Genomic DNA, 10,908 nt, shown 5'->3' with positions numbered 1-10,908 from the left:
GCCCACAGAGCCAGAGGCAAAGCGGTGGCAGCACAGGGCACTGGGTGGCGTCGTTCCATCCCCCCTGGTCATTCTTGACAGGCAGTTGGCTAGTACAAATATATTTTTAGATGATTTTCCCAAGACCAGACTGAAATTGAGTGTTGGACCATGGATTAGAACACAAGGTGTTTGTGTTCCCACACCTATACTCTGACCAATGGACTACACCATTTTTCTACAATACCCCAAATGCTTTTTGTTTTATGAATGCAAATCAAGCAAGAACACAAAATAGGAATATATCTGAGAATTATGCTGTTTTTTTATTTTGCTGCTGTTCAAGTGAAGAAATAAGGAGGACATCTGCATTTTGATTCCCATAGAAACAGTAACAAAAAGTGTGAATTGTTAGGAAAACAAATACACATTTATTTTCCCCAAAGAATGTTGAGACAATGGAGGGTCAAAATAAAAACTATTAAAATGTACTTAATTGTGTCTCTGATCTGTATTTGTAAAGACCGATTTTCAATTAACGCACACAGTTTCAATGAATTAAACCAGTCTGCTAATGCTGAGGAAGATTTATCCTTCTCCCAGTGTCTTTGCACAGGCAAGCATTAGTTTAGGAAGTTTATGATTTGGAGAAGATATGTTAGACTGGGCATGCTGCCAAACGCAGCCTGCTGAGGATTCATTGCAAGTTGAAAATTTAAACAGAGCAAAGACCGCTAACATTCAGTGATGTGCAAAATTCCAGATGTTCTGTTCAGGTGCAGATCCTGAAGCTTGGATCCATTTCTAAACCTCTGTATTGTAGCTATCAATTATAGCTCTCATGGAGCTGCCCCCTGCAAAAAGAAATTTGGAAGTATAAAAGCATACTGGGGAAAAAGGGGTATTATTTTTTTTGACATATTAAATTTTGTTTACCCTTGATAGTTGGGAATCCTAGTCAATCTGATTTGGGGGAGACCATTTAGGTCTATTAATGTGACAGGCAAACCACTTGCTACTAAAATGATCACCATATGGAGTATGGAACTCTATTTTCAGACAGGGTGTTTTTGCAACCACATATAGTCTGTATGTGTGAAGCAGAAAATTGTGCATATAAATAGGAAAATATATTTAACAAGTTACACATTTTAAACTTTCCAGAAGGAAGGAAGCCTATAGATCCTAAAGGTCTTTAGTCTCAAAGAGTCAGTGTTCAAATCTGAATCCTTGGCAAACAGCCAATTTCTATTCTAGTTAGAAAAAGCAGTCAATTTATGGTCTTGAGTCAGCAAGACACTTACATTCATGCCTATCTTTAAGCTTGACTTCAGTGAGACTTAAGCATATGTTTGAGGGATTTGCTGAAATGAGCTTAAAGGCAAGTGTTGCATATGAGCAATGATGTGCTTTCACCATGCATGAGTCTACTGAGAATTTTTCCTTAAATCTCTACAAATTTAATTTTTTTTCCTATAGGGGGTTCTTAACAGAGGACAAAAGTTGAATATTTTGCTATAAGGCTTATTTAATATATTAAAAAGTTTGGGATATGAGTTGCATTATTTTGCAAAAGTAATTGGACTGAGCTTATTATTTAATGCTAGTTTGGAATAATATTCCTGTTCTGGGTTTTCAGAATTGCCAGAAAATCAGCTTCACAGTCTGTTTCTATCACATCAAAAAAGGTAAGTGACACACAAATAGTATGGATGAAAGTCTGGTCCCACTGAAGTCACCAGGAGTTTTCCTCTTAATTACAGTCTGGCAAGGATTACACCTTATGATTTTTCTCAACGACACTGGAACATGTAAAAGAGTCAGGGACTGTATCTGCCACACAGAGGTAGGGTTTTTTTGGCTATCAAACTGTTATCTTTCACAAACACTAAATTCATGTTAAATAATTTAAAATATTCAGGGTCTGATCCTTTGCTCACTTACGCTATTTCCATTACAGTAAATCCAATACATGTCCTCCTGATTTATGCTCCTGATTTAAGCATATATCCATCTTGAAGCACATGAGCAGTCCTAGTGGATCTCTACTCATATGCTTAAAGTTATCCTCGTGCTTAAGCAACTTATAGAAGTGGATCCCTGCAACAGAAGAAAAATGAGGGCCTCAACGTTCACTTTTCCTTGGGGCTGTTTGCCCCATGCTCATTGCTACATAGAACCAAAAAAGGAATTTCCCCCCCACTTCTTTGTGCTACGGTTGAGGGAGCTGACACAGAAGCATTAGGTGTCAGCTACAACCAAGGTTGCGGGTAATGATGCTTCTTCTGGGTCTAAAAAAACCCAGGATTCCTGGCTAGAGATCCTTGCTCCTTTGCTAAAGGTCAGACTAATCACTACGTTTAGGATCAGGAAGGAATTTTACTCCATGATTAGACTGGCATGGTCTGTAGGGCTTTTTCCCTTCCTTTGTAGCACAGGGCACAGTCCTCTTCAATTCACTGAGCACATTAAGGCTAAGTACAGACAGTGAAAAGGCCCGAGGTTGAATCATAGAAAATTAGGGTTGGAAGGGACCTCAGGAGATCACCTAGACCAACCCCTCTGCTCAAGGCAGGATCATCCCCAACTGGATCATCCCAGCCAAAGTTTTGTCTAGCTGGGTCTTGAAAACTTCCAAGGATGGAGATTCCACCGCCTCCCTGGGTAACCTGTTCCAGTGTTTTACTACCCTCCTAGGAAGACAGTTCTTCCTCATATCTAACATAAACTTTGCTTGCTGCAACTTGAGACCATTGCTTCTTGTTCTGTCATCTGCCACCCCTGAGAACAGTCCAGCTTCAGCTCTTTGGGACCACCCTTCAGGCAGTTGAAGGCTGCTATTAAATCCCCTCTCAGTCTTCTCTTCTCTAGATTAAATAAGCCCAGTTCCTTTGCTCATAAGTCATGTCCCCCAGCCCCCTCACCATTTTTGTTGCCCTCTACCAGACCCTCTTCAATTTGTCCACATCCTTGCTGTAGTGGGGGGCCCAAAACTGAACGCAGCACTCCAAATGTGGCCTCACCAGTGCTGCATAGAGGGGAATAATCGCTTCTCTTGACCTGCTGGTAACACACCTACCAATGCAGCCCAATATGCCATTAGACTTCTTGGCAGCAATGACACACTGCTGGCTCATATATGGCTTATTGTCCACTGTAACCCCCAAGTCCTTTTCTGTAGAGCTGCTGCCCAGCCAGGCAGCCCCCAGCCTGTACTGATGCATGGGATTGTTCTGTCCTACGTGGAGGACTTTGCACTTGTCTTTGTTGAACCTCATGAGTTTCCTTTTGGCCCAATCCTCCAATTGGTCTAGGTCACTCTAAATCCTATCCCTACCCTCCAGTGTATCTACTACTCCCCCAATCTTGGTGTCATATGCAAACTTGCTAAGGGTGCACTCTATGGCATCTTCCAGGTCACTAATGAAGATATTGAACAAACTGGCCCCAGGACCGACCTCTGAGGCACTCCACTTGATACCAAATAGACATCAAGCCATTGGTTGCTACTCTCTGAGCCTGATGCTGTAGTCAGTTTTCTATCCACTTTACAGTCTGTTCATCCAGCCCATACTTCCTTAGCTTGCCTGTGAGAATGTTGTGGAGGACCATATCAAAAGCCTTGCTAAAATCATGGTATATCACACCCACCGGTCTCCCCACATCTGCAGAGCCAGTCGTCTCGTCATAGAAGATATTCAGGTTGGTCAGGCATGACTCGCCCGTGGTGAATCCATGCTGACTGTTCCTAATCACCTTCTCCTCCAAGTGCTTAGAAATGGATTCCTTGAGGATTTGCTCCATGATTTTGTGGGACTGAGATGAGGCTGCCCACTTCTCATCACTATGACATAGATCTGTTCATTAGGGCTATGCAAAATGGGCCCTATTCCATTCAGATTCGGCCTGAATCAGGGACAGTGATTCGGTTCGTTGATTTGGATCACTGTTCCTGATCTGATTCAGCCACATCTGAATCTGGTGATTTGATGCTGATTTGGTGAATCAGCAATTTGGACACAGGCACAGCTTTACAAGTTTTTTCTACATACCTTGAGGTAGCAGCGTGGCTCATGATCACTGTGGTGCTGGGGTGCATGAAGCGTCCCACAGGAGCATGGGGGGGCTCTCCAGCATGCTTGGCAGTGAACCCAGAAGTGGACCAGAAGTACTTCTGGTCCACCTCCAGCTCTGCTGGGGAGTGTGCTGGGCCCCCTCCCCTGTGCCCCCATGGCTCAGTGATCAGCCACGGGGGGACTCCAGGTGCCCCCCCCCAGACCCAGGAGGCACCAGTCACTGAGCTGGGGGGTGCGGCGGCCCTGCATGCTCCCTGGTGGACCAGGAAGTGGATCAGAAGTGCTTGTGGTCCACTTCTGGGTCTGCTGCCGAGTGTGCTGGGGAGCTCCCTGTGCTTCTGTGAGACACTGCATCTGCCCCAGCATTGTAGTGTTCAGAGCCCCTGCTACCTAAAGGTATGTAGAAAAATCATTTAAATCTTTTTTATTCATCTACATCTGCATTGCTGAATCTGTCTGAATCTCTCCAAATCAGTTCAGAGGGTTCCGAATCCAATCGGAGAGATTAAAGGGTCCTTTGATTCGATTCAGATTTGGAGATTCGGCTGCTGAATCAGGCCGAATCTCCACCAAATTGAATCAGGGACTGAAGCTTCGCGCAGCTCTACCATTCACTATGACTCTCTGGGTTCTAACCTGCAGTCAGTTTCTCACCCACCTGTCTGTCTTGAAGTTAAGTGCACAATCCTTCAATTTTCTTGTGAGGATATTGTGGGATACTAGATCAAAGGCCTTTTGGAAGTCAAAGTATACAATGTCAACCTGGTCTCTCATGTCCAGGTGGCAAGTTACCTGGTCATAGAAGGAGATGAGGTTGGTAAGACAAGACCAGCCCATGACAAAGCCATGCTGGCTGTCATTCAGAATCTTACCTTCTGCAAGCTTATCGCAGATAGACTCCTTGATGAACTTTTCTAGGATTTTCCCTAGGCTGAAAGTTAGGCTGATTCGCCTAGAGTTACCTGGGTCCTCCCTCCTGCCCTTCTTGAGAATGGGTGCAACATTAGCCCTCTTCCAGTCTTTGAGGACTTCTCCAGAGCACCATGAGTTGTGGAAGAGTTTTGCCAGGGGTTCCACCATGACTTTGGTTAGCTCCTTCAGGGCTCTTGGATGAAGATCATCCAGTCCCATGGACTTGTATATGTCTAATTTTATTAATTGGTCATACACCAATTCTACGGCAATAGTAGGAAGGTGATTATTCCTACCATGCTCATCTTCTACTCTACCTGGCATGGTTTTCCCTTTGGTCTAGTGAAAGACCGAGGCAAAGTAATCATTCAGGAGATCAGCTTTCTCTTCCTGCTTGCTCTTATACCCCTCCCTATTTATTTGTCCAAGTTTCCACTTTTTATAAGCTTCCTTTCTGTGACTTAGTTTACTGAAGAGTTCCCTGCTAAGCCAAGCTGGTCTTCTGCCATACTTGCTAGTCTTCCTGCACATCGGGATGGTTTGTTCCTACACTCTCAGTAAGGCTTCTTTAAGGTACAGCCAGTTCTCCTGGACTCTTCTCTCCCTCAGACTGGCTTCCCAGGGAATCCTGCCCATGAGTTCCCTGAGCAAATTAAAGTCTGCTTTTCTGAAGTTCAGGGTCCTTACTCTGCTGCTCTCCATACTTCCTTTCCTCAGGATCCTAAACTCAATCATCTCATGGTCCTTGCTGCCCAAGTTGCCATCCACTATTACATTCCCCACCAATTCTTCCCTATTTGTGAGCAGCAGGTCAAGAAGAGTATGGCCCCTAGTTGGCTGCTCCAGCACCTGCACTAGGAAGTTGCCCCCAACACTCCAAAAACTTCCTGGGTAGCCTGCACACTGCTGTATTGCCCTCCTAGCAGATGTCAGGGTGATTGAAGTCCCCCATGAGAACTAGGGCCTGTGACTGGGAAATGTCCACCAGCTGTTTGAATAAAGCCTCATCCATCACTTCCTCCTGGTCTGGTGGTCTATAGCACACACCCACCACAACAACACCCTGGTTGCTCTCCCCTGTAACCTTATCCCAGAGACTTTCAACAGGCCTATCTCCAGCTTCATACTGGAGCTCTGAGCAATCATACAGCTCTTTTACATACAGTGCAAGTACTCCTCTCCTTCTTCCTTGCTTGTCCTTCCTGAACAGTTTGTACTCATCCATGTCAGCACTCCAGGCATGTGTGCTCCCACCAAGTCTCTGGTATTCTGATCATGCCATAGTTCTGTGACTCTGCAAGGATTTCCAATTCTTTCTGCTTGTTTCCTAGGTTCTGTGCATTCAAGTAAGGCACCTGAAGTAACTAGTTGATTACCCTGATTTCTCAGGAAGTATGAGAGCACCTCCCCTGTTGCCTCTTCCTGCTTGCTGTTTCTTCAGGTCTCCTGCTTCCCCGCTTACCTGAGGGCTTTGGTCTCCATCCCTTGGCAAACCCAGTTTAAAGCTCTCCTCCCTAGGTTAGCAAGCCTGGCTGTGAAGATGCTCTTCCTGAATTGATTCAGTCTTCGCAGGTTAGCCTAAACTGCATAGATTGAACGGATAAGCAAATGAACAGACATTCACTTTTGATTCCAGAAATGTAGTCATGTGCCTGCAGTGGCCCAGGCCAGGTGCCAGGGGGTGCTATAGCATGCCTCTCTGCTGGGCTGGAGCGGACAGCTTGAGCCCGGGCTAGTCTACCCACCCTGCAGGGGGGAGTTTATGAGGGAGGTGCAAAGCATCCTGGGATGCTGGGGGACTGTGAATTAACTTGAATCTGGAGGGGATCTGGGACAGAATTTCAATAAACTGCTTTAACCTAAATCAGTTAAGTCTGATACTACATCCATCCAGGTTTATCTTAAACCGGTTCTGACCATTTTGAAAGCAGCTTATGCACATTGAAATTCGGTTGTGTTGCAGATTTGAACCAGTTTCTGACCACTTGTCCCAGTTTATGCATAATTTCTATCCCTAACGTAAGTGACTACTTCCTGTCTTTGCAGGACATAGACAGCATATTTGTCCCCCTGCTTTACCTCTGGCAAGCTAAGATGTTTTTCATGTTTCAGAGATGGTGCCTGGTAGCTGTACAAGTGGGTTCACAGAGTTTATAAGAATGGATTAGACAAACACTTGTCTAGGATAGTTAGATATGGATGATTCTCTTTTGAACAGGGGATTGGACTAAATGATCTCTTGAGATCCCTTCCAGCCCCACTTTTCTATGATCTATAATTCCCAGCTAGGCCCTTTTTCAGGTCTGCTATTTTAAACTTTCCTACTAGTTGTCTTTTAAAGATGCAAACTGTTTTTAAATGGTTTATGTCACTTATTATTGTCCTTTTTTGATTTCCACTACCTTTAGGTCTTCAAATTTAGCTTCTTAAAGCTTATTTTAAACTGACTTTTTCTCACTTCGGCAAAATTCTATTGCTGTAAAGTAATTGTATGAGTGAGTGCTTCTGTTTAAGTGAACAGTTTATGGTTACTATATTAAAGTGAACATTTCAACTTGGCTAACACAACCACTGAATAAACACATATTGATATTATAGAACAAAATAATATATTAGTGCATTGCTCATTTGTGCTCTGATAGTCACCCTGATACTATTAGTCATGCGGGGAGTGACAAACACAATTACACTCGAGTGCTAATAGAGTGGAAGGGCAAAACTGCCTGACCTCGGCATCCTGGGTCGATTTAAATGTTTGATGTCTCATTGAATTAGTATCACAGTGTGAAAGACAAAGCTCAAACTAATGGAAATGAGCCTGGACATGCAATACTGCTGATTGGGCTGACATAATTAGAATAATATTCTTCACAGAGCTAATAACAAGCAGAAGAAATAAATAACCAAGAGATAACTTAATGGCTGCATGCTAAAATGCTCCTTTGAATATGCTAAGGTTAGCATTTTCTATTTACTTATGGAGCATTGGTGGATATTTTTTTCTACGTGATCATTAGTTGTGGCGAACAACTAGATAGTAATCACTGAGGCCATATAAAAAATGTGCAAGGAAGAACCTACCGTTTCTTCCCCAATTTCACTATTTAACCCTTTGTTTATGATTATGAATTAGATCTGACTCTAGAGAAAACTCTCCTAATCCTCTAGGATGAGAAAAAAATGCTGACACAATAGACTGATAAAGATGTGACCTTCCATCTTTTTCCCCTTGAAAGATCCCAGGCTATAAAGTTTAAGCATATGACTTGATTTGTAAAGATCTGTTTCTGCTGGTACAAATTATATTGTTCCAGAAGAGACAATATTTGGTAAAACAGCTTTGGCAATAGCTCACTCCTGAGATTGATGTTTACTAATATCCTGTCTCCCTTTTTAAGCAGAAGAAAGGTGGTATTGCCCTAGACTTGGTGAAGGAAGCAGAGAACAGTGGTGGACGTGCAGAATAATTGGTGACTAGCTCTTCATTATTATCATCAGGACTCAACCCAGGTTTCTTTAAGTGATGTAAGCATGTGGGTCCCAATCCATCAGAATACTTGAGTTTATTTTTAAATATGTCAAAAGGACTAGTTATTTTAATCCAAAGCCCAATGAATTATCCCCTTTTACTGTATTTCAATGGGTTTAAATTGGATCCTCCCAACAGAAAAGGTGTAAGAAGCAGATGGAGAGCATTTATTTTCTTTCTTTGTATAAAATATCCCAGTTTTGACCTGTTTCAATATTTTCCATTTCATACAGAAGTAACTGATGGGAATAAAACAGTGAGACTCCACCAGTGTGCTGTGGGATGGGAACATATTGAGTCTAAAAGGAGACATGTAACATTCTCAGCTAGTTGAGAAATGGTAAGCTGGCACTCTGTAAGGACAGGTATTGAATGTTGTGCCTGTATGATATATGTTAAAGATTAATGTGGCAACAGTGTATTTTAATTTATATGGGAATATCTTTTTGGCCTTATTTTCTAGTACCCACAGATCCCACTGATGTCAATGTGTACTGCTGTACCTTTGAAATGCAGGCTAGTAACATTCATTGAGAAGTAAGGGTGGATTTGGCAGTGAGCTGCATTGTATGCTTCTAACAATGGCATCAGTCATGAGAAGATATCACAGGAGCAAGAAATCCCCAGTAAGATGTGACTGATTAAACTTGGGCCTGTTAGCAATAAATAAAGGAATCCCATTCTCAAATTTTAAACTCATTAAAACTGCCTAGGTGTTTTTCATACCCTGGAGGCCCATCAGTTTAAACAATGACAAAACTTATTCTGTTAATATACTGAACTGGAAACAACAGTATAAATAAATGGGTTGTAATATGTTGTTGTGGAAGGGAAACAAACTTCTTATAGCTTCCCAGGAGAGCACTTCAGTTTTGACCAAGGCAATGCAGAGCAATGTTGCTCTTGTCTTTTATGTTCATAAGCTGACTTACATCTGTTACTTCCTTTAGAATCATAATAAAAAAGGCCAAGCATTTTCAGCAAATCACATTATTTCACTTCATTAAGGGTTAAGGGTTTTATTTCAGTTTATTACCAGTTTATACTGAGCTAACGCTGCTGAGCCAGCAGATGCCACTAGATCAATGGCTGCAGCAGAGGTGGATCTCTTCTCTGCTCTCAGCATGAGAACCGTTTACACTTTGGGGTCAGTACAAAGGAGGGGGGTGGGATGGAGAGGTGAACAGGGACCTGTGATGTCTGAGTTTACTAGCATAAACCTGGGCCACCTAGAGACATGAAGGGCAGGTAAGCACTATAAAACAATGAAGAGTAGCATCAAATTATTCACTGAGGGAGGAGGGGGACCATGAATATCATCCACAGGAGCTCCTTGTTCCCTAAACCACATGGTCCTGAACCGATGTTGGGAGAGGAGGACAAAAAGAGCAGAGAGAACGAGACTCTAAGGGGCTGCTGTGGGTGGAGATGCAGAGGAATGCCAACCAAGTCAGTCAGCAGCTAAGAGAGGGGAGGCTTCTGGGATTCACAGGAGAATGAAAGGGTATATTAACTGGAGATGAACGCTGTTATGTGCTGAGCCAGGTAGCCTGAATTGGTTTCTCTGGGGCTGGGAAGGGTGAAGTTGGAAGGCCCCATTATGTTTTTTTGGCTATGGCTTGTGCTAGTTGGGTTTTTCTCTCTTGTCAGCCCCTTGCAGCAGCTGCTGGTGTTCTCTGTATGCAACTTGGGAAGTAGGGTGGCCACTGATGCATCCCCAGAATACAGGACATCCCCTTGCTGAGGTACAGGACCACCACCCCCCTCAGCCAATCAGCAGTGAGGGGTTGGGCCACTGTCTCCTTGGCTAATCATCAGCAAGGAGTGGGGCCACTGGAATCCTCCCCCTTCCTCCCTCCCTCCCTGGCTGGCTGGAAAACTTGCTCCTCCAGGCTGTGCACTGCCTTACCTCTAGGCACAACAAATAGAATCATGAGGACAAATGACTGACGTGTATTTCCACCAATGAACTGAAGAAACAGGACTTTTTGCAGTCCGTTCCTCATTCAGTAATGGACAGGGGAGAAAGGGTTTATAAACAGGATGGTCCAGGATAAAACAGAACCAAAGATCATGCTATTGGGAAAGCAGGCTACTGTGCTGAGTGCCTTGGGCAGGTCCCGTGGCATAGTTGGAGATATTCTTAAGCCCTGTGTGCACCTGTCAGCATAATTCCTCAGGTTCAATAGGCACACGTGAAAAATGAGCAGGCAAGGCAGATATGAGTTGCTATGTAAGCAATGCTTTTGCACTGACCATGAGGAAAAACAAAGAATAGGCCAATACTGAACCCATTACAACTCTTGCACACCCTACTGCACATGGGCATTTCCTGGCCCCCAGGAGCCCCAATGTTAAACCCAGCTTGAGTTTGGTCTCTGCCCTTTTACAGATATTGAGGGCAAGGCTACG

The sequence above is a fragment of the Gavialis gangeticus genome, unplaced genomic scaffold (assembly GCF_001723915.1).
Source record: "Gavialis gangeticus isolate Ggan-Ray unplaced genomic scaffold, GavGan_comp1, whole genome shotgun sequence".
Lineage (NCBI taxonomy): Eukaryota > Metazoa > Chordata > Crocodylia > Gavialidae > Gavialis > Gavialis gangeticus.
Note: the sequence above shows the minus strand (reverse complement) of the source record.